This window comes from Oryctolagus cuniculus, chromosome 5, assembly GCF_051225735.1.
Source record: "Oryctolagus cuniculus isolate XC-2025 breed Fujian yellow rabbit chromosome 5, ASM5122573v1, whole genome shotgun sequence".
NCBI lineage: Eukaryota > Metazoa > Chordata > Mammalia > Lagomorpha > Leporidae > Oryctolagus > Oryctolagus cuniculus.
This window is the reverse complement of record NC_142871.1, coordinates 3,831,547-3,856,609: the sequence shown is the minus strand read 5'-3', so window position 1 is coordinate 3,856,609 and position 25,063 is coordinate 3,831,547.

Below are 25,063 nucleotides of genomic sequence, written 5' to 3'. Positions count from 1 at the left end.
GAAATATACTGTTTGAGTACTCGTTATAGCATTAAATCTCAATGCACAGCACATTAAGGACAGAGATCCTACATGAGGAGTAAGTGCACAGTGACGCCTGTTGTTGACTTTACAAATTGACACTCCTGTCTATGGCATCAGTAATCTCCCTATGCTCCAGTCATGAGTTTCCAAGGCTATGGAAGCCCTCTGAGTTCTCCGACTCTTATCTTGTTTAGACAAGGTCATAGTCAAAGTGGAGGTTCTCTCCTCCCTTCAGAGAAAGGTACCTCCTTCTTTGAAGACCTGTTCTTTCCACTGGGATCTCACTCGCCGAGATCTTTCATTTAGTTTTTTTTTTTTTTTTTTTGGCCAGAGTGTCTTGGCTTTCCATGCCTGAAATCCTCTCATGGGTTTTTCAGCCAGATCCACATGCCTTAAGGGCTGATTCTGAGGCCAGAGTGCTGTTTAGGACATCTGCCATTCTATGAGTCTGCTGAGTATCTCGCTTCCCATGTTGGATCACTCTCCACTTTATTTATTCTATAGGTTAGTGTTAGCAGGTACTAGACTTGTTTATATGCTCCCTTTGACTCTTAGTCCTTTCATTATGATCAATTGTGAACTGAAATTGATCACTTGGAATAGTGAGATGGCATTGGTACATGCCACCTTGATGGGATTGAACTGGAATCCCCTGCTATGTTTCTAACTCTACCATTTGGGGCAAGTCAGCTTGAGCATGTCCCAAATTATACATCTCTTCCCTCTCTTATTCCCACTCTTATGTTTAACAGGGATCACATTTCAGTTAATTCTCAACACTTAAGAATAACTGTGTATTTAATTACAGAATTAAAACAGTCATATTAAGTAGAACAGACAAAAAAAACTACTAAGAGGGATAATGTATTAAGTTGTTCATTAACAGTCAGGGCTATGCTGATCAAGTCACCGTTTCTCATAGTGTTCATTTCACTTCAGGAGGTTTCCTTTTTGGTGTTCAGTCAGTTGTCACCAATCAGGGAGAACATATGGTATTTGTCCCTTTGGGACTGGCTTATTTCACTCAGCATGATGTGTTCCAGATTCCTCCATTTTGTTGCAAATGACTGGATTTCGTTGTTTCTTACTGCGGTTTAGTATTCTAAAGAGTACATATCCCATAATTTCTTTATCCAGTCTACCGTTGATGGGCATTTAGGTTGGTTCCAGGTCTTGGCTATTGTAAATTGTGCTGCAATAAACATTAGGGTGCAGACCGCTTTTTTGTTTGCCAATTTAAATTCCTTTGGATAAATTCCAAGGAGTGGGATGGCTGGGTCGAACGGTAGGGTTATCTTCAGGTTTCTGAGGAATCTCCAGACTGACTTCCATAGTGGCTTTACCAGTTTGCATTCCCACCAACAGTGGGTTAGTGTCCCTTTTTCCCCACATCCTCGCCAGCTTCTGTTGTTGGTAGATTTCTGTATGTGAGCCATTCTAACCGGGGTGAGGTGAAACCTCATTGTGGTTTTGATTTGCGTTTCCCTGATTACTAGTGATCTTGAACATTTTTTCATGTGCCTGTTGGCCATTTGAATTTCCTCTTTTGAAAAATGTCTATTGAGGTCCTTGGCCCATCTCTTAAGTGGGTTGTTTGTTTTGTTTTTGTGGAGTTTCTTGATCTCTTTGTAGTCTTTAGATGTAGGATTGAAAGTTCTGTAGATATCTGTTAGATCCATTTGGGCAATAGTGTCGATTAAATCTGCTGTTTCCTTGTTGTTCTTCTGTCCGGATGATCTGTCTATTTCTGAGAGTGGAGTATTAAAGCCCCCCAGTACTATTGTATTGGGGTATAAGTCTCCCTTTAAGTCCCTTAACATATCTTTTAAATAGACCGGTGCCCTGTAATTAGGTGCATATACATTTAAAATAGTTAACATCTTCCTGTTGAATTGAACCCTTAATCATTATATAGTGTCCCTCTTTGTCTCTCTTAACAGTTTTTGTATTAAAGTTCATTTTGTCTGATATTAATATGGCTACACCTGCTTTTTTTTTGGTTTCTGTTGGCATGGAATATCTTTTTCCAACCTTTCACTTTCAGTCTGCATGCATCTTTGTTAGAGAGATGTGTTTCTTGTAGGCAACAAATAGTTGGGTTGTGTTCTTTGAGCCAATCAGCTAATTGGTGTCTTTCAACAGAAGAATTCAGACCATTAATGTTTAATGTGACTATTGATACATAGTGACTTTGCCCTGCCATTTTCCCGGAAATATTTTCTAGTATATGCTTTGAGCTTCCCATGCTCTTTTATGGGTAGGTGTTCTTCCTTTACCTTCTTTCATACTGGTGGCCTTGTTTCTGTATTTCCGAGTGTAGCACATCTTTAAGTATCTTTTGCAGGGCTGGACAAGTGGCCACAAAGTCTTTCAATTTCTGTTTGCTATGAAAGGTCTTTATTTCACCTTCATTCACAAATGAGAGCTTGGCAGGATATAATATTCTGGGCTGGCAATTTTTCTCTCTTAGCACCTGTGCTATGTCTCGCCATTCCCTCCTAGCCTGTAGTGTTTCTGATGAGAAGTCTGCTGTGAGTCTGATTGGAGATCCTCTGAGAGTAATCTGACGTTTCTCTCTTGCATATTTTAGGATCTTTTCTTTATGTTTCACTGTGGAGAGTTTAATTACAACGTGTCGTGGTGAGGATCTCTTTTGGTCATGTTTATTGGGGGTTCTATGAGCTTCCTGTACTAGGATGTCTCTGTCCTTCTCCAAACCTGGAAAGTTCTCTGCTAGTATCTCAGTAAAAAGGCCTTCTAATCCTTTCTCTCTCTCCATGCCTTTAGGAACTCCTAGAACTCGAATGTTGGGTTTTTTAATAGTATCCTGTAGATTCCCAACAATATTTTTTAGATTTCTAATTTCCTCTTCTTTTCTTTGGTTTGACTGTATGTTTTCCTGTGCTCTATCTTCTAAGTCCGATATTCTCTCTTCTGCTTCACCCATTCTGTTTTTAAGGCTCTCTAATGTGTTTGTCATTTGATCTATTGAGCTCTTCATTTCATTTTGATTTCTCTTCACTATCACACTTTCCTGTTCTACTAGTTTCTGCGTTTCATTTTGATTCTTCCTTAAAATTTCATTTTCACGAGAGAGATTTTCAATCCTGTCCAATAAGGATTTCTGTAGTTCAAGGATTTGCTTTTGAAAACTTCTAAATGATCTTATCATAAATATTTTGAAATCCGTATCTTGCATTTCTTCTATCTCATCATCTTCATAATCTTGGCTTGGGGTGTTTTGTTTATTTGGAGGCATCATAGTGTCATCGTTGATCTTGTTCCCTCGATTTCTGTGTTTGTTGATTGGCATAGTTAATTCTTCTTTCGTCACTGTGCATTTTTTTTAATTTTTTTTTTATTTTATACTGTGTCTGTGTTAAGTGGACTGCCTGCTGTTGGAGGAGCCTTGGAGGCTTGAGATGGGTGTGGCCTGAGAGCTCTGCTTGGTTCTTCTGGGTTATGGGTGTGCAAAGTGACACCCTCAGGTTATGCGTGGTAAATCTCTATTTATTTATTTATTTATTTATTTCATTTTATTTATTCAGGGGGTAAGTAATACCGCACGGCATGGCTGTGCAGAATTGATGGTATTTAGCTTCCAATCTCTGGCTTCTACCCAAAGAGTCTGTGCAGGCTCTGTTTCTCCTCTGGACTCCCCCTGGGTTGCCTAGGCTACTGAATTGTAGTGACTCAGTTCCTTAGCTCTCCCCTGTTGTTACGTAAATCCAGAGAGGGGGCCTGCTCTTTGTCTCTTGCAAACTCTTGGAGCTTGCAGCTTTGCAACCTTTTTAAGGTTGGCAGAGTGAGAAACCCCCAACCTTTTTTTTCCTTCTCTCCAGTTGTGAGTCTGGTGCACTTTCCGGCTCCCCTCTAGATTCTGACCCCCGTTTCCCCACCAATGTCTCGGGTTATTGAGCTCACCTCCCCTTCCAGTGCCGATGTGTGGACTTGGAGCCCTGGGGTCCCAACTCTCCCCGCTGGTGTCTGTGTGACATGCACTCCCCTTCCTGCATTGGCGCGCAGACCATGTGGCTCCTGCGGCTTGGCTTCTGCGCGGTGGGCGACCTTGTTCCCCAGTAGGTCCTCCGATTCACAGCCACTAGATCCAGAAGAGTTTCCTCTGCAATATTTTCCTGGTTCTTTTTCTGAGGCTACTGCAACTCCCCTTTTATTAAACTAAATTTTCCCGGACTATCGGTGCACGCCCTCACTATTCCGCCATCTTGGCTCCGCCCCCGAGGTGTGTATTTTGTATATTATTTTGAATTAACTTGCTTTTAAAAATACACTTGAGGCCTGCATTTGGTACAGTGATAAATATGCCACTTGGGATGTCCACACTCCCTATCAGCGCCTACTGAGTCCTGACTCTTCACCTTCTGATCCAGCTTCCTGCTAATGTTCAGACTGGGAAGTAGCAGACGATGGCTCGGTACTTGGACCCCTGCTACCCATGTGGGAATCCTAGTGTGTGCCCTGGGTACTTGGCTTCAGATTGGCCCAACCCTGACTATTGCAGGTGTTTGGGCAGTGAAATAGCACATGGAAGGTCTCTCTATCTCTTCCTTTTAAATAACATGAATTAATGTATAAAATTAATAAATAATTCAGAACATTTAAAACATAAGAATAAAAATACATTGAATATTTGTTGATTCCTGCAATGCACTGGGAAAAAATCCCTCATGACACATAATAGTAAACAGAACATTGAGGAATTTTAGGTATCACTGCAGATTATTTTGTTTTGATTTTTATTTAATTTATACAAGAAGGGTCCGGGAACCAAGAAAGACAAACAAAATTTCCATCTGCTGGTCACAACCAAATTACTTCAATAGCTAGAGTTGGGTTAGGCTGAAGCCAGAGCCCGGAAATCAACCTACATCTCCCATATAGGTGGGAGGACCCAACTACTTGAGCCATCAGATGCTGCCTTCAAGGATGTGCATTAGCCAGGATGTGGACTGGGCACTGGAGCTGGGACTTGAATCCAGGCACTCTGCTGTGGAGTGTGTCCTTCCAAAGTAGTGTTATTCACAAAGCCAAATGTCTGCCCCAGAATTGCAGTTTAAAATCTTATATGATCTGTGTTGTTTTATAGATTACATGAACTCAAAAGCAAGTATCTATTAACCTGTCATGTGAACTTTATCCCTGATCATACCGTTTTTTTTTTTTAAATTCTAATTAGAGTGGTAATGATGTGGAAGGTTTGCACAAAAAATTTATGGGTGAAACCAAGCCAAAGAAAATACTGAATTTACTTTTTTCAATTTTTATTTAATAAATACATATTTCTAAAGTAAAACTTTTTAATTATAGCAGATTTTCCCCCCATAACCTCCCTCCCACCTGCAACCATCCTATCTCCTGCTCCCTCTCCCATCCCACTCTTCATCAAGATTCATTTTCAATTATCCTAATATACAGAAGATCAAGTTAGTATATACTAAGTAAAGATTTCAAGGCTCTTGTCATGAGCTGGCAAGGCTATAGAAGCCTCTTGAGTTCACCGACTCTAATCATATTTAGACAAGATCATATTCAAAGTGGAAGTCCTTTCCTCCCTTCATAGAAAGGTGACTCCTTCTTTGATGGCCCGTTCTTTCCACTGGGATCTCACTCACAGAGATCTTTCATTTAGGTCATTTTTTACCACAGTGCCTTGGCTTTCTATGCCTGCAAAACTCTCATAGGTTTTTTAGCCATATCAGAATGCCTTAAGGGCTGATTCTGAGGCCAGAGTGCTATTTGGGGCATTTGCCATTCTATGAGTCCACTGTGTATCCTGCTTCCAATGTAGGATCATCCTCTCCTTTTTAATTCTATGAATTATTATTTGCAGACACTGGTCTTTTTTATGTAATCCCTTTGACACTTAATCCGATCTTTTTGATCAATTATGAACTTAAACTGATCACTTTAACAATTAAATTGGCATTGGTACATGCCACCTCGATGGGATTGGTACATGCCACCTTGATGGGAATCCGCTGGTACATTTCTAGCTATACCATTAAGCGGAATTCCAATTGAGCGTGTGCCAAATTGTACATCTTCTCCCTCTCTTATTCCCACTCTTATATGTAACAGGGATCATTTTTCAGTTAATTTTAAATGCCTAAGAATAATTGTGTATTAATTAAAGAGTTCAACCAATGGTATTCAGTAGAACAAAAAATGCTAAAAGGAATAAAATAGTAAGTTGTTCCTTGAAGTCAGGACAAGGGCTGATCAAGACATTGTTTCTCATAGTGTCCATTTCACTTCAACAGGTTTCCTTTTAGGTACTAAGTTGGTTGTCACTGATCAGGGAGAACATATGATATTTCTCCCTTTGGGACTGGCTTATTTCACTCAGGATGATGTTTTCCAGATTCTTCCATTTTGTTGCAAATGACCAGATTTCATTTTTTTTTTACTGCTGTATAGTATTCTATAGAGTACATATCCCATACTTTCATTATCCAGTCTGCTGTTGATGGGCATTTAGGTTGATTCCAGGTCTTAGCTATTGTGAATTGAGCTCCAATAAACTTTTAGGTGCAGACAGCTCTTTTATTTGCCAACTTAATTTCCTTTGGGTTAATTCCAAGGAGTGGGATGGCCGGGGTGTGTGGCAGGGTTATATTCAGGTTTCTGAGGAATCTCCAAACTGACTTCCATAGTGGCTTAACCAATTTGCATTCCCACCAACAGAGGGTTAATGTCCCTTTTGCCCCACATCCTCGTTTGCACCTGTTGTTAGTTGATTTCTGTATGTAAGCCATTCTAATCGGGGTGAGGTGAAACCTCATTGTGGTTTATTTTTATTTTTATTTTTATTTTTATTTTTATTTTTCACCCTGCTGATCCAAAGCCAGGAGCCAGGTGCTTCTTCTGGTATCCCACGTGGGTGCAGGGCCCAAGCACTTGGGCCATCCTCCACTGCCTTCCCGGGCCACAGCAGATAGCTGTACTGAAAGAGGGGCAACTGGGACAGAATCCGGCGCCCCAACAGGGACTAGAACCCGGTGTACCAGTGCCGCAAGGCGGAGGTTTAGCCTATTGAGCCGTGGCACTGGCCCTCATTGTGGTTTCGATTTGCATTGCCCTGATAGCTAGTGATCACTAGTCCCTTTGTAGTGTTTTTTGGATCCCCTAAATAAAGAATTGTATCAACTGTAAAGAGGGATCGTTTGGCTTCTTCCTTCCCAATTTGTATCTCTTTAATTTCTTTTTCTTGCCTAATGGCTCTGGCTAAAACTTCCAGTACTGTATTGAACACCAATGGAGAGAGTGGACATCCCTATCTGTTTTTAAGGTTCACAAATGTGGTTTTTTTTATTTGTTCTATTGAATTTTTTATTTCATTTTGATTTCTCTTCAATATCTCAATTTCATGTTCTACTAAATTCCTCATTTCATTTTGATTCCTCCTTAAGGTTTCATTTCACAAGAAAGATTTTCTGTCACATCCTACATGGATTTCTGTAGCTCATGCATTTGTTTTTAATAACTTCTAAATGTCCTTATCATAAATTTTTTGAATTCCATTTCTTGCATTTCTTCTATTTTCATCTATTTCATCATCTTCATAATCTTGTATTGGAGTGTCATGTTCATTTGGGAGCATCATGATGTCTTCCTTGTTCTTGTTTCCTCGGTTTTTGCATTTGTTGTTTGGTATTGTGGAGATAGCCTTTGGTTTCTTCTTCTTCTTCTTCTTCTTCTTCTTCTTCTTCTTCTTCTTCTTCTTCTTCCTCTTCCTCTTCCTCTTCCTCTTCCTCTTCTTCTTCTTCTTCTTCTTCTTCTTCTTCTTCTTCTTCTTCTTCTTCTTCTTCTTTGCTGTGGTGGCTTTTCTCATTTTACTATGACTCTGTATTAAGTGGACTGTCTGCTTTTGGTGAATTTCTAGTGGCTTGTGGTGAGTGTGGCCAGAGAACTCTGTTTAGTTCCTCAGGTTTAAAGGTGTGCCAAAGGTGACACAACCAAGTTTGGCATGGTAAATCTTCTCTCTCGCTCTCTCTTTTTTTTTTATTCAGATGGGATGTAATTCCACTCAGCTGAGCCCTTCTCCTTGATGGCTATCAGTGCCTGAGCGCTAGCCCCAGTGGATATAACATTCGTCTGCTCTGTCTCAAGGCCCACACAAAGGATCTGTGCAGTCCTAAGTGTAAGCCCAAATTCCCCTGCAATGTCTCTCACCAGGTAGCCAAGGCTGCCTGAGTTTGTGGCATCTCCCACAGAGACTACTCATGTCTCAACCACACCGTGAATTCTCCCACACACCCTCAGTTTTTTTTTTTTTTCCAAAGTCCAGGTTCATAAGCTCCACAAATTCACTAGGTCTTAGTCTCCTGTTATTACTCCGCACCAGAGTCAGGTTTTTCTGCCTGGCTGAGGGCGGGCTCAGTCCTGAGCTGGTACAGCTGTTACATATGTCCAAAATGGTGCCTGCTCTTTTGTCTCACACACTTTTGGAAGGAGTGTAGACAGAGAGAATGGTCCCTTTTATTTTTTTCTCTCCTCTAGTTAGGCTGGGACCCTGACCAGTTTCCCATCCATTGTCCTCATTCTTTCTCCTAACCTTAGAAGAAAACAGAACATACAAGCCTTGGATACTGTACTGAAATGCAGACAAACAACCCCTTTCCCTAGTAACAAGTTTTCTGCCTTCAAGGAAGCCTAAACCAATATATCTAATTTCAAATTAATTTGGAATTTTTTTTGTTGAATAGAATTGGACATCTTAGTTATGACACTGAGAACATATATGAAATGATAAAAATTATTGGAAAACTTTCTATCACTGGAAAATCAATTAAAATATATTTCATAGGGTCTGGCACTGTGGCATAGTGGGTAAAGCTGCTGCCTGGAGTACCAACATACTATATGGGTACCAGTTTAGTCCTGGCTGCTCCATTTCTGATCCAGCACTCTGCTATGGCCTGGGAAAGCTGTAAAAGATGTCCCAAGTCCTTGGACCCCTGCACCCGAATGGGAGACCCAGAAGAAGCAACTGGCTCCTGGCTTCAGATTGGCACAATTCTGGCCAGTGTGTCCATTTGGAGAGTGAACCAGTGGATGGAAGACCGCTCCCTCTAGTTCTCTCTCTCTCTCTCTCTCTGCCTCTGAGTCTCTGTAACAGTGACTTTCAAATAAACAAATAAATCTTTAAAAGGGTATTGCACATTCATATATATAAGAAAAAATTGTACTAGAGAGCATTTGAATGCTCAGTGGGAAGAAAGTATAGCCATTGTTTTTTGTACAATGGAGGTCTTTTTCTTCACATGATAGATATAACTGTGGATTCAAATCAATGAGAATGTATTTCACAAGGAATAAGTTAAGTATAGCCACAACACTACTCAGGTATAAATGCAAGGAACTTGATCTGAGTTCATAGATGTGCTTGGTTAGAGATAATCCTTAAAGTGCAGTTATGATATTTGTACCTTCATATTCATCAATATTTTAAAAAAACTCTAATAATTATCTGGTTTAATAAGTTCATTTGAAAGTGACTGTGCCAATTTCCTCTTAGGAAGAGTAGCAGGACCTTAACGGAGCACAAGGCTAATGTGCATGGTGGTGATGGCTCCAGCAGCTCTAGGTTCCAAGTATAGGTGGTGGCATTCTGATCGAGGGACACACAGCAGCCCTGCTCCCATACAGCCTTGCATTCTTCATGCCCAGAATTATTAAAAAGTCCCACCAAAAATTTACACATTGAAAAATTTTCTCTAGTCCAAAAAACATTTTTCAAATATTATAAAATTTCTTTTTTTCTTTTTTTAAACTTTTATTTAATGAATATAAATTTCCAAAGTACAGCTTATGAATTACAATGGCTTCCCCCCCATAATGTCCCTCCCACCCACAACCCTCCCCTTTCCCACTCCTTCTCCCCTTCCATTCACATCAAGATTCATTTTTGATGCTCTTTATATACAGAAGATCAGTTTAGCATACATTAAGTAAAGATTTCAACCGTTTGCTCCCACACAGAAACATAAAGTGAAAAATACTGTTTGAGTAATAGTTATAGCATTAAATTTCAATGCACAGCACACTAAGGACAAAGATCCTACATGAGGAGTAAGTGCACAGTGACTCCTGTTGTTGACTTAACAAATTGACACTCTTGTTTATGGCATCAGTAATCACCCTAGGCTCTTGTCATGAGCTGCCAAGGCTATGGAAGCCCCCTGAGTTCACTGACTCTGATAACTTTTAGACAAGGCCATGGTCAAAGTGGAAGTTCTCTCCTCCCTTCAGAGAAAGGTACCTCCTTCTTTGATGACCCGTTCTTTCCACTGGGATCTCACTCGCAGAGATCTTTCATTTAGTTTTTTTTTTTTTTTTTCCCCAGAGTGTCTTGGCTTTCCATGCCTGAAATACTCTCATGGGCTTTTCAGCCGGATCCGCATGCCTTAAGGGCTGATTCTGAGGCCAGAGTGCTGTTTAGGACATCTGCCATTCTATGGGTCTGCTGTGTATCTCACTTCCCATGTTGGATCATTCTCTCCCTTTTTGATTCTATCAGTTAGTATTTGCAGATACTATTCTTGTTTATGTGATTCCTTTGGTTCTTAGTCCTATCATTATGATCAATTGTGAATAGAAATTGATCACTGGGACTAGTGAGATGGCATTGGTACATGCCACCTTGATGGGATTGAACTGAAATCCCCTGGTATGTTTCTAACTCTACCGTTTGAGGTAAGTCAGCTTGAGCATGTCCCGAATTGCACATCTCTTCCCTCTCTTATTCCTTTTCAGTTAAGTTTCAGCACTTAAGAAGAATTGTGTATTGATTACAGTATTCAACCAAAAGTAGTGTTCATTTCACTTTAACAGGTTTCCTTTTTGGTGCTCAGTTAGTTGTCACCTATCAAGGAAAACAAGTGGTATTTGTCCCTTTGGGATTGGCTTATTTCACTCAGCATAATGTTTTCCAAATGCCTAACAGGGATCACTTTTCAGTTAAAATTTAAACACCTAAGAATAATTGTGTGTTAATTACAGCATTCAACCAACGGTATTAGAAGAAAAAAATACTAAAATGGATAAAGTATTACATTGTACATCAACCATCAGGACAAGATCTGATCAAGTCACTGTTTCTCATAGTGTCCATTTCATTTCAACAACTTTACCCTTTGGTGCTCAGTTAGTTATCGCCAATCAGGGAGAACATATGATATTTGTCCCTTTGGGACTGGCTTACTTCACTCAGCATGATGTTTTCCAAATTCCTCCATCTTGATGCAAATGACCGGGTTTCGTCGTTTTTGACTGCTGTATAGTATTCTATAGAGTACATGTCCCATAATTTCTTTATCCAGTCTACTGTTGATGGGCATTTGGGTTGAATCCAGGTCTTAGCGATTGTGAATTGAGCTGCAATAAACATTAATGTGCAGACTGCTTGTTAGTTTGCCAATTTAATTTCCTTTGGGTAAATTCCAAGGAGTGGGATGGCTGGGTTGAATGGTAGGGTTATATTCAGGTTTCTGAGGAATCTCCAAACTGACTTCCATAGTGGCTTAACCAGTTTGCATTCCCACCAACAGTGGGTTAGTGTCCCCCTTTCCCCACATCCTCGCCAGCATCTATTGTTGGTAGATTTCTGAATGTGAGCCATTCTAACTGGGGTGAGGTGAAACCTCATTGTGGTTTTGATTTGTGTTTCCCTGATTGCTAGTGATCTTGAACATTTTTTCATGTGTCTGTTGGCCATTTGGATTTCCTCTTTTGTAAAATGTCTATTGAGGTCCTTGGCCCATCTCTTAAGTGGGTTGTTTGTTTTGATGTTGTGGAGTTTCTTGATTTCTTTGTAGATTCTGGTGATCAACCCTTTATCAGTTGCATAGTTTGCAAATATATTTTCCCATTCTGTCAGTTGTCTCTTCACTCTCCTGAATGTTTCTTTTGCAGTACAGAAACTTCTCAATTTGAGGCAATCCCAATAGTTGATTTTGGCTTTGACTGCCTGTGCTTCAGGGGTGTTTTCCAAGAAGTCATTGCCTGTACCTATATCTTGCAGGGTTTTTCCAATGCTCTCTAATAGTTTGATGGTGTCAGGTCGTAGATTTAAGTCTTTAATCCATGTTGAGTGGATTTTTGTGTAAGGTGAAAGGTGGGGGTCTTGCTTCATGATTATGCACGTGGAAATCCAATTTTCCCAGCACCATTTATTGAATAGACTGTTCTTACTCCAGGGATTGGTTTTGGATCCTTGATCAAATATGAGTTGGCTGTAGATGTTTGGATTGATTTCTGGTGTTTCAATTCTGTTCCATTGGTCTATCCATCTGTTTCTGTACCAGTACCATGCTGTTTTGATTACAACTGCCCTGTAGTATGTCCTGAAATCTGGTATTGTGATGCCTCCAGCTTCGTTTTTGTTGTACAAGGTTGCTTTAGCTATTCGAGGTCTCCTGTGTCTCCATATGAATTTCAGCATCATTTTTTCCAGATCTGAGAAGAAGGTCTTCGGTATCTTGATTGGTATTGCATTGATCTATAAATTGCTTTTGGGAGAATGGACATTTTGATGATATTGATTCTTCCAATCCATGAGCATGGAAGATTTTTCCATTTTTTGGTATCCTCTTCTATTTCTTTCTTTAAGGTTTTGTAATTTTCATCATAGAGATCTTTAATGTCTTTGGTTAAGTTTATTCCAAGGTATTTGATTGTTTTTGTAGCTATTTTGAATGGGATTGATCTTAGAAGTTCTTCCTCAGCCATGGCATTGTCTGTGTATACAAAGGCTGTTGATTTTTGTGCATTGATTTTAAACCCTGCTACTGTGCCAAACTCTTCTATGAGTTCCAACAGTCTCTTAGTAGAGTTCTTTGGGTCCCCTAAATAAAGAATCATATCATCTGCAAAGAGGGATAGTTTGAGTTCTTCCTTCCCAATTTGTATCCCTTTAATTTCTTTTTCTTGACTAATAGCTCTGGCTAGAACTTCCAGAACTTTATTGAATAGCTTTTGGTGAGAGTGGGCATCCCTGTCTGGTACCAGATCTCAGTGGAAATGCTTCCAACTTTTCCCCATTCAATAGGATGCTGGCCATGGATTTTTCATAGATTGCTTTGATTGTATTGAGGAATGTTCCTTCCAAACCCAGTTTGCTTAGAGTTTTCATCATGAAAGGGTGTTGTATTTTATCAAATGCTTTCTCGGCGTCTATTGAGATAATCATATGGTTTTTCTTCTGCAGTGTGTTAATGTGATGTATCACTTTGATTGTTTTGCGCACATTAAACCATCCCTGCATACCAGGGATAAATCCCACTTGGTCTGGGTGGATGATCTTTCTGATGTGTTGTTGCATTCTATTGGCCAGAATTTTATTGAGGATTTTTGCATCTATGTTCATCAGGGATATTGGTCTGTAATTCTCTTTCAATGCTGCATCTTTTTTCGGCTTAGGAATTAAGGTGATGCTGGCTTCATAGAAAGAATTTGGGAGGATTCCCTCTTTTTTGATTGTTCTGAATAGTTTGAGAAAAATTGGAGTCAGTTCTTCTTTAAATGTCTGGTAAAAGCACCACAGTGAAGAAACCCAATATCTCCAATATGCCATTAACAAACGCAAAAACTGAGGTAACAAAAACAAGGAAGTCACTATGACGCCCCCAAATGAAAGACACTCCAATTCAAGATTATGAAGATGATGAGATGGAAGAAATGCAAGAAGCAGATCTCAAAAAATTGATAAGAACATTAAGAAGTTCTCAAAAACAAATTCTTGAACTACAGAAATCCTTAATGGACAAGATAGAAAATCTCTCTCATGAAAATGAAATATTAAGGAGGAATCAAAATGAAACGAAACAACTAGTACAACAGGAAACTTTGATAGTGACTGAAGTGAAGAATTCAATAGATCAAATGAAAAACACAATAGAGAGCCTTACAAACAGAATGGGTGAAGTAGAAGAGAGAATATCGGACTTAGAAGACAGAGAACAGGAAAGGATACAGTCAGACCAAAGAAAAGAAGAGGAAATTAGGAATCTAAAACATATTGTCGGGAATCTTCAGGATACTATTAAAAAAAACAACATTCGGGTTCTAGGAGTTCCTGAAGGCATGGAGAGGGAGAAAGGATTAGAAGGCCTTTTTACTGAGATACTAGCAGAAAATTTCCCAGGTTTGGAGAAGGACAGAGACATCCTAGTACAGGAAGCTCATAGAACCCCTAATAAACACGACCAAAAGAGATCCTCACCACAACACGTTGTAATTAAACTCTCCACAGTGAAACATAAAGAAAAGATCCTAAAATGTGCAAGAGAGAAACGTCAGATTACTCTCAGAGGATCTCCAATCAGACTCCCAGCTGACTTCTCATCAGAAACCCTACAAGCTAGGAGGGAATGGCGAGATATAGACCAGGTACTAAGAGAGAAAAACTGCCAGCCCAGAATATTATATCCTGCAAAGCATCATTTGTGAATGAAGGTGAAATAAAGACTTTTCATAGCAAACAGAAATTGAAAGAATTTGTTGCCACTCGTCCAGCCCTGCAAAAGATAAAGATGTGTTGCACACAGAAACACAGAAACACGGTCATCAATATGAAAGAAGGTAAAGGAAGGAAACCTCACAGCAAAAGATCACAGGGAATTCAAAGCATATATTAGAACTTATCTTTGACAAATGGCAGGGCAAAGTTACCACTTATCAATAGTCACATTGAACGTTAATGGCCTGAACTGTCCAGTTAAAAGACACCAATTGGCTGATTGGGTTAAGCAACAAAAACCCATCTATTTGCTGCTTACAAGAAACACATCTTTCCAACAAAGATCCATACAGACTGAAAGTGAAAGGCTGGAAAAAGATATACCATACCAACAGAAATGAAAAAAGAGTGGGTGTAGCCATCTTAATATCGGACAACATAAACTTTACCACAAAAACTGTTAAGAGAGACAAAGAGGGACACTATATCATGATTAAGGGTTCAATTCAACAGGAAGATATAACAATTATCAATGTATATGTACCTAACTACAGGGCACCGGTTTATCTAATAGATTTGTTAAGGGACTTAAAGGGAGACTTAGACCCCAATACAATAGTACTGGGGGGCTTTAATACTCCACTCTCAGAAATAGACAGATCAACAGGACAGAAGATCAACAAGGATACAGTAGATTTAAACGACACTAAAGCCCAAATGGATCTAACAGATATCTACAGAACTTTCAATCCTACAGCTAAATATTTTACATTCTTCTCAGCAGTACATGGAACCTTCTCTAGGATTGGCCACATACTAGGCCATAAAGCAAGTCTCAGCAAATTCAAAAGAATTAGAATCATACCATGCAGCTTCTCAGACCATAAAGGAATGAAGTTGGAAATTAGCAACTCAGGAATCCCTAGAGCATATGCAAACACATGGAGATTGAACAACACGCTCCTGAATGAACAACGGGTCATAGAAGAAATTAAAAGAGAAATCAAAAATTTTCTTGAAGTGAATGAGGATAACAGCACAACATACCAAAACTTATGGGACGCAGCAAAAGCAGTGTTAAGAGGAAAGTTTATATCAATAGGTGCCTACATCAAGAAATTGGAAAGGCACCAAATAGATGAGCTTTCAATTCACCTCAAGGATTTAGAAAACCTATGGCAAACCAGACCCAAATCTAGTAGGAGAAGAGAAATAATTAATTAAAATCAGAGAAGAAATCAACAGGATTTAATCCAAAAAAAAAAATTACAAAAAATCAGCCAAACGAGAAGCTGGTTTTTTGAAAAAAATAAACAAAATTGACACCCCATTGGCCCAACTAACTAAAAAAAGAAGACCCAAATCAATAAAATCAGAGATGAAAAAGGAAACGTAACAACAGACACCACAGAAATAAAAAAGAATCATCAGAAATTACTACCAGGACCTGTATGCCAGCAAACAGGGAAACCTATCAGAAATGGATAGATTCCTGGACACATGCAACCTACCTAAATTGAACCAGGAAGACACAGAAAACCTAAACAGACCCATAACTGAGACAGAAATTGAAACAGTAATAAAGGCCCTCCCAACAAAGAAAAGCCCAGGACCAGATGGATTCAAATATTATAAAATTTCTAATTGTTAGCTTCATTAGACCTTTTTCCAAGTCATACCACCTGATGTGAATTAAATTGCCAGGTCAACATTCCATGATCACAGCACACCTACCATACACTGCAGCTGCTTGTCACCCACTCTGTCCTTCCTTCCTTCCCCCTCACTCTTTCTTTCTCACCCCCTCTCTCCTTCCCTCTTGAGCAAATCAACACTCACTAAGTGAAGCAGAACACAAATCATGATCCACAGCCAAGAGGTGGGAAAGAAAAAACACAAATGAAATTTTCTAGAATGTGACTCTGTTTCCCACAGCCTACACTGGGCATGGAGAATAGAATACAGTGAACCAGGGGAGTGAGAGAAGTCCCATGAGAACAGGAGAGCACATTCCTGGAATAAAGGGTTGGCTTAAAATAAGCCTCAGCAGAACATGATCCTGAAGGCATGAGGGCTCACCTTGGCTTAACATGTGAATTTGTAAAGGAGACAGGAATCTTGGTTTTCATATTTCTTGATGATTGAATGCTGCCACTGAATCATTTTCCATCTTGCTTATTGGCCCACTTATGTTTTCTATGTCTTCATGGCTAAATTCAGGTAGATTGTATGTGTCCAGGAATTTATCCACTTCTACTACATTTCTCAATTTGTTGGCATACAGCTCTTTGTAGTAATTTCTGATGATTCTTTTTATTTCTGTGGTATCTCTTGTTAAATTTCATTTTTTATCTCTAATTTTATTGATTTGCATGTTCTTTCTCTTTTTTTGGTTAGTTGTGTCAATGGAATGTCAGTTTTGTTTATCCTTTTTTAAAAATTGCTCTTCATTTCTCTGATCTTCTGTATTTTTTTCTGGTTTCAGTTTTGTTTGTTTCTCCTCTAATTTTAATTAGCTATTTTCTCCTACTAGTTTTAGGTTTGGTTTGCTATTGCTTTTCTAGGTCCTTGAGATGAACTGATAGCTCACTTATTTGGTTTCTTTCCAATTTCTTGATGTAGGCACTATTTGCTATAAATTTTCCTCTTAACACTGCTTTTGCTGTATCCTATAAGTTTGGACATGATGTGTTGTTATCATCATTCATTTCCAGATACTTTCTGATTTCTCTATTGATACCTTCTATGACTCACTGTTCATTCAGGAGCATGTTGTTCAGACTCCATGTGTTTACATAAATTCTGGAGATTATTGAGTTCTTGATTTACAGCTTCATCCCATTGTAGTCAGAAAAGATTTAAGGTATGATTTGTTTGTTTTGAATTTGCTGAGACTTGCTTTATGGTCAATCCAACAGAAAGTTCCATCCACTGGTGAGAAGACTGTGTATTCTGCAATTGTAGGATGAAAAGTTCTGTAGATATCACTTTGGTTCATTTGGTCTATAGTGTCTACTAACTCTGTTGTTTCCTTGCTGATTTTATGTCTGGTTGATCTGTTCTTTGCTGAAAGTGGAATATTGAAGTCCCCCATTACTATTGTATTGGAGTCTATCTCTCCTTTTAGATCTACTAACACTTCTTTTAAATATTCAGATATCCTGTAATAAGGTAATATAGATTTATTATAGTCACATCTTCCTTGATGTTGATCCCTTAACTGATGCCTTAATCATTACATAGTACCCTTTTTTGTCTTTTTTTTAAACAGTTTTTGCAGTACAGTTTATTTTGTCTGATATTAGGATGTCTACACCAGCTCTTTTTTGTTTTCTGTTAGCACAGAATATCTTGTTCCATCCTTTCACTTTTGGTCTGTGCATATCTTTGTTGGTGAAATGTGTTTCTTGTAGGCAGTAAATAGATTAGTCTTGTTTTATAACCCATTCAGCTAGTTTGTATCTTAACTGGAGAGTTGAGGCCATTTACATTCAAGGTGATATTGGTAAGTAAAAAGTTGGCCCTACTACTTTCCCATAAATATTCCTGTTGTTTACTTTGGATTTCCTTTGTACTTTTACTGGGAAATTTTTTGCCTTCACCTTCTTTCATATCAGTGACCATATTTCTGTGTTTCAGTGCATAGCACATCCTTAAGTATCTTTTCTAAGGCTTTCAATTTCTGTTTGTTGCAGAAGGTCTTTATTTCACCTTCATTCATAAATGAGAACGCTGCAGGGTACAGTAATCTAGGTTGATATTTTTTTCTCCTATATCTTGGACTATATCTTACCATTTTCTTATAGCCTGTAGTGATATTGATGAAGTCATCTGTGAGTCTAATTGGAGATCCTCTGAACATAATCTCTTTTCTTTATGTGCACATTTCAGTATCTTTTTTATGTTTTACTGTGGAGAGTTTGACTGCAACACGCTGTTATGAAGATCTTTCCTGGTCATATCTATTAGGAATTCTATGTGTTTCCTGTACTTGGATGTCCCTTTCAGTCACCTAAGTGGGGAAGATTTTGTAATTATTTAACTAAGAAGGTCTTCTAATCCATTCTCTTTCTCCACCTTCAAGAACTCTTAAGACACTTACCTTGGATTTTTTTGCTAGTATCCCATAAATCTCTAACACCATTTTTTACTTTTCTAGTTATTATTTTTCCTCCTCCTCTTCTCTTCTTCTCCCTCTCCCTCTTCCTCTCCCTCTCCTCTTCTTCTCCCTCTCCTTCTTCTTCTTCATTTTACTGTAAAATTTTTGGAGATTTTTCTTCTAACTCAGATATTCTTTCTTCTGCCTCTTCAAGTCTGCTGTTAAGGCTTTCTACCACAATTTTATTTGATTTATTAAATTCTTCATTTCTAATATTTAATTTTTATTTCTCTTTAAAATCTCAATTTCATGGGAAAACTTTTCATCATGTCATGTATGGATTCCTTTAATTTGTGGATTTGCTTTTGATTACTTTTATGTAATCCTAGGATCAATTTTTTGAATTATGTTTCTGGCATTTATTCAATCTCTTCATCTTCACATTCTATTATTGAAGTGTTGTGTTCTTTTGGGGACATTTATGTTGACTTCCTTATTCTTGTTTCTTGAATTTCTGTGGTTATTTTAGGCATTTGTGCAGATAATTGTTTCTCCCCTCCCCCATTGGCTTTTATCTGTGGTCTATTCCTCTGTGGCTTAGTGGAATGCCCATTCTTTCAATGAATACCAAGAGGTGTGTGTTGGGTGTGGAAAGGGAAGCTCTGTTCAGTGCTCCATGTAAGGAGGATATCCAAGGTGACACCCAAGGTAGGTGTGGAAAATCTATCTTTTTTTTTTTTTTTTTATCAGAGGGAAGGGTTTGTTCAGCTATCTCGGCTTAGTCTCATGTTCACCTCTTTTCCTCCAAGGATACCAATGCTCAGGTTCCAATCCCAGTGGGTGCAATATTTACTTGTGCTGCCACAAGAACCCCATAAAGGATCCATGCAGTCCTCAGTGTGAGCACGGATCCCATAGCAATGTCTCTTATCAGGCAATCTGGGAGCACTGAGCACGTGGAGCCACCCACAGTGACCGCTCAGAGATCCAGAAATACCCTGCACCCTCCAACAGAACCACAGCTCTTCCCACCACTTTATCAACAGTGCCTCAGTCTGCTACAGTCTGTTCTCACCTTACTCTCCAAAGCTGGTGCTGAGGCTCTAGACTGTTGGGGTCCTGAGTTGTGTATAACCATATCCTCCATGTAGATCCACAGTGTCCCTCTAATTTGCGTGGAATTTCCCCTGCAGTTTTCTCTAACTGTTCCCTGAGATTGCACTCTCTCCACTTTTTTTTTTAATCTATCTTCCCCTTGACTAGAGCAGTAAGCTCCCTCCCTGTTCCCTGATCTTGGAATCTCAAAGATGTCTTTTTAAAGGTTGGAATATTGCAATTGTAGAAATAAAATCTGATCATGTTCATAGATCCTAAGGGATCAAATATGAAATAGTGCTGGATATTTGTAGGAAATTGGCTTCCCTCACAAGGGAACCATGAGTTACGTCTACTTTTCTAATATTAAGATGTTCTCTAGAATAGGTACATATGCTGGCTACTTAGAAGCAAGAATGAAGGAAATGACACTAACACAGTGGACCCTACATGTCCACATCAAAGAAGAAACAAATCTCTGAGGTGGGCATCGGTAGCAAAAATTAAGATGCCACTTACAATTCCTAAATCCCTCATCAGAGTGCCTGGTTTCCAGTCCTAGCTTTGTTCCTGATTGCAGCTTCCTGCTAATGTGTACCCATAAGGCAGCAGGGGATAGCACAAATATTTAGGTCCCGACTGTGTGGAAGAACCAGATTAATTCTGGCCTCTTGTCTTTGACCTAAACCAGCTTCTGTCTCAGTCTCTCTGTATTCAAAATAACATTTTTACTTAAAAATTTAAAATAATAAATTGCTGATGAACACCTGTGATAAAAACAACACATAATATTTATTTCATCTCAATTTGTGTGTCTCATCTTTTAAATATTGTTTAATTAAATCAGAAGCATGTATGAAGCAACCCTGATGGCTTTCTAAAGAAAAGACACCTATGGAACTGTTTGGGATGCAAACTAAACTAGTGGCTTTTTCATGAAATGCACTATCTAAAAGAGTGATCCACAGAATTATGGTAGGCATTCAGACTTGGACATTTAACTACCATCTTCTTGAAAATTGGCTTCAAAATCTTTGCTGAAGGAAAATCACTAAGATTGCCACAAAATTCTAGCTTTCATGTGAAATGTATTTGGAAAGCCAGTTTCAACTAAGATGAGCTCAAAAACTTCCTAAATTTCAGAATTTTCTTGTAAGATTTGATGAAATATTTAAGAAATGTGATTTTCCAAACAGTTGCACCATAAAATGTACCAATATTATAAATATCCACATTCCTCAATTAATCAATATTTTCCAAATGACCACAATTATGCCCCTGTAAAAGAGCCACTGAACGTAAAGATAAGCTAATAAAAGATAGAGAAGCAAACCAAAGTTGGCTGATATTTTTGAAATTATACATTATAATTAAACTTTGATAAACTATCATTTGTTGAGTTTTGATATAATATTACAGAAGAATATCAACAATTATCCAAAAGAGCTACTATAACACTCTTCTCTTTTCTAGCAATGTATCTCTGTAAGACCAGATTTTCCTTATAAATTTCATATGAAACTGCATATTTTAATGGATTTAATACAGAAAGAGATGGAAATTCATCTGTTTTCTATGATACCAGAAAATGTATTTCAAAGGAAAAACAATGCCACTCCTTTTATTCTTCATCTTGAAAACACAGTAAGTTTTCATAAAATATGTTATTTATGTTTGTATTCAGCTGATTTTTAACTTAAAACATATTGATGAACATATTTTTCAATTTCTGCTTTAATTTCTGATACAGTTACAGGTAATAACCATGCTCCTCATAAACAGAACCACCTTGGCGCTCTCAATAGGCTTTTAGAGTACAAAGGTCCTGACTGAAATATCTGAAACGCAGAACCTGAAACATAACGCCTTACTCATGCTCATTGTGTTCCTCACAAGCCAGTCTCTCTTCCAGGAATTTTTCATAACAAATTCTTCTCAGCTCTCACCAATGGCTGTGGAGTTAGTTAAGCCTCAGTACGTACAGCTTGTCCAGAAACCCCCGACAGTCTCCTTCCCATGGGCAGATAAGGCATCCCTCTTCTCCAGCTCTTCGGCACAGCATTTACTACTAAACCCTGGGACTGATTAAAATGGGATTTATTTATTGCTGTGCTTGACCATCTACTCCTTAGGACTGAGAGACCTTGTGGGATTACCACATTTGCCTTGGGAACAGGAATTAGGCACGTTTATATCCCTGTGTCATCAAGCCTAGCACAACCCTTGCATTTAGTATGTGCTAAAAAAAAATGTTGCATATAAAGATGAATCTTATTTTTGTGAAATTTCCAAGTAGTTGAAAATGCTGATAGATGTGTTGTGCTCAAGATGTTTTTCTCTCATCACAGTTCTCATTCCTAGGGAAATATGGTTATAGCGTGATATATTTGTAGTGTTACTGGTGGTATTGGAGAATATGTCAAAAATGTAGTATTCGTAGTCATGTCCTTACTGAAATGTTACCAATTTTCAGTAATACTGTATAAAACACATCTTATTTGGTCAGTATTTCCATGGCACCACTGGACAACCTTGCATCTTAAGGCTTGTTTGGATGGTGAAATGCATAGAACTGATCTCTTTACCTTCTGCTTATACTCATTTGCAGTTTGTTTGCTTTAATTCTACACTTCACCACAGATCATCAGGGTGGTAGGCCCTAGGAGACCAATTTTAATTCCCTAATAAGCAAATTATTCTTAACAAATCTGTTGTGGCGACATTGTTTAAGTGTCACCATTTAACACCTACCCAGAACCTGCCATCTCAAAGAATTTGTCCTTTCAAAAATGTCAGTCCTGACAGCACACGTAGCAGCTGCTTCAGCACGGTGGACGCACATTGTTTGCAGCACAGTGTCAGCCTCAGCGTGGAGGCCCGTCGTCTGTTTGGGGTAGGCTTCTCTGATGGCTGCCTCCCTTGTGCAGAATTAATCATCCCTCTCGCAGTGCTGTCCAGCATACTGATGTGTGCCTACTGCTGCAACTCCGCCTGAAAACGTGATTCCATCAGTCACGGATCTTCCTTTCAACCCATGCTTCCTCTGGGGATCCCTAGAGGTGCTCAGATGTCATGCTGTCAATCATCCTGCAGACATGGCTCCATCAAAGTGCCAGCATTGCTGTTCCAAGGACTTCTCATCGTCCATCTCCTCTCGCCATTTGCCGCTAAGTTCCAGGTGTAAGTGACTCTAGTAAAACTTATTAAGAAGCCAAGTTATAAAAGGTAAAGAAAAAAAAACCATCATCTTTAAAAACATTTCCTTTATGTTCTCACTAAGCCTAGTTTCTCCAGAATCTTGGGTATTGGAGTTTCCACACGGTATGTTTTCAACTTTTTAGATTTTTTTAGTTGTCTGAATAAAAAATGTAACCTTGCATACTTTGTAGTTGCTTTAAAACCACCGTATCACAGAACTTTAGAACTGGAAGGAATAAGTCATTGATTTCAATCTCAAAGTTCAACTATGAAAAAAAAAGACAGAAAGGAGAGGAAAGGAGAGAAGAGCGGAGAGGAAGGAAGGTGAGGGGAGAGGAGAGGGGAAGCCAGGGGAGGGGAGAAGAGTGGGAAGGGGAAGGGATGGAGGGGGGATGGGAGAGGGGAGAGGAGGGTGGAGGGGAGGGGAGGGGAGAGGGAAAGGGAAGGGAGGGAGGGGAAGGGGGAGGGGAGAGGAGCAGGGAGAGGAGGGGGGAGGCAAGGGGAGGGGAGAGAGAGATGGGGAGAAATGCAGCATTGAAAAATAAACAGAATAACTTCAATTTCTCCATGGAGCAGTTTAATTTGTGATTTTCAGTCTTGATGGGAAAATTAGCAATTTTAGGATATATTTTAGGATATATTTCAAAACGTACATAGCAAATTATAAGATATTTATAGTGTTTCTTATTTCCTGCTGGCTATTTAGGCTGTTTATATTGGGTGCAAGTGATGTTCCCTTGTTCAGTTCATTCTCTGTTGAATATGTGATCATGTACATGTTATAAATGACACATTATTGAGAATCTGACATATTGTTGGGCTCTCCTCTATGTAACTGGCAACTTGCTTGTTTAACAAGTCTCATTTTCATCAGTAAAATGGAGCAATTAATATAATAATCTCTGAGCTGGAACCTCGACTTTGACTTTTTAAATGATAATCTCTATAAAAATGTGCATATATTTATATGTATTATGTATATATGTGTGTTTATATACTATGTGTATGTATGTATATATATATATATATATATATATATATATGCCAGTCCCAAAAAGGCAAATGCCATATGTTCTCCCTGGTCTGGGGTAACAAATAGATTACCTAAAAGGTAATCTATAGAAGTGATACTGACACTTTGAAGCATCATGATTTTGAACAACCCTTGTTTTGACTGTTGAGGAACAGATTTTTTTTTTTATTTTTCCGTATCATTTCTTGAACACTTCACTTAGTGTAGAGTTTCAGATATTTTATTAGGATGCAAATAACTGACTAATGTATCTCTCTACTCTAATCCTCTCTGGAAGAAGAAAAGTCAGAGGACAGACTTGTGGAGCCTTGTAAACACTGGAGAACAAACAGAAATAAACAAGCTAAACGTGAACCCACAGGGGACAGATGTGAATGCTGAAAGTGAAAGGAAATGGTTGTGTCATTTGGGTTCTAATTGTTCTGGGGGATTGCAGTTCTTTAGAAGCAGGCAAATACCTGGATTGAGAAATTTGATTCTGGACCTACGAGTAATTTGGGTTTCAGTCAGAGCTACAGGGAACAACAGAAAAAATGGAAGTGAATCCAGGAAGGTGGGGGGTGGAAGATCCATGGACAATGAGTCCAGAGACAAAGCAGAAACTCCTTCTCGACATTCCATCTCCTGGAGGCTGAATGTTGGTGTCTGTAGTCCTAAGTCATTCTGTGATTCTGCATTTGGGAAATGAAGATGGCTCGCTTACAGTTACCCTATAGCTACCTGCCATTCCTGTTTCCCCCAGTGTTTTTATAAATAGTTTTGTTTGTTTTATTTGAAAGGCAGAGTTACAGAGAGGGAGGAAAGGAAGGAGAGAGGAAGGGGGACAGAGAGAGAGAGAAAGAGAGAGAGAGAGAGAGAGAGAGAGAGAGAGAGAGAGAGAGAGGAGATAATCTTCCATATGCTGGTTCATTCTCAAAATGGTTACAACAGCCAGGACTGAGCAGGGCTAAACAGGAGTCAGGAACTCTATCCAAGTCTCCCACATGGTTGCAGGGGACCAAATAGTTGGGTCATATTCCACTGCTTTCCCAGATGCCTTAGTAGGGAGCTGAATTGGAAGAGGAGCAGCGAGGACTCTAATCAGTATTCATGAGATGCCAGCATCCCAAGGGGTGGTTTACCCACTGAGTCACAA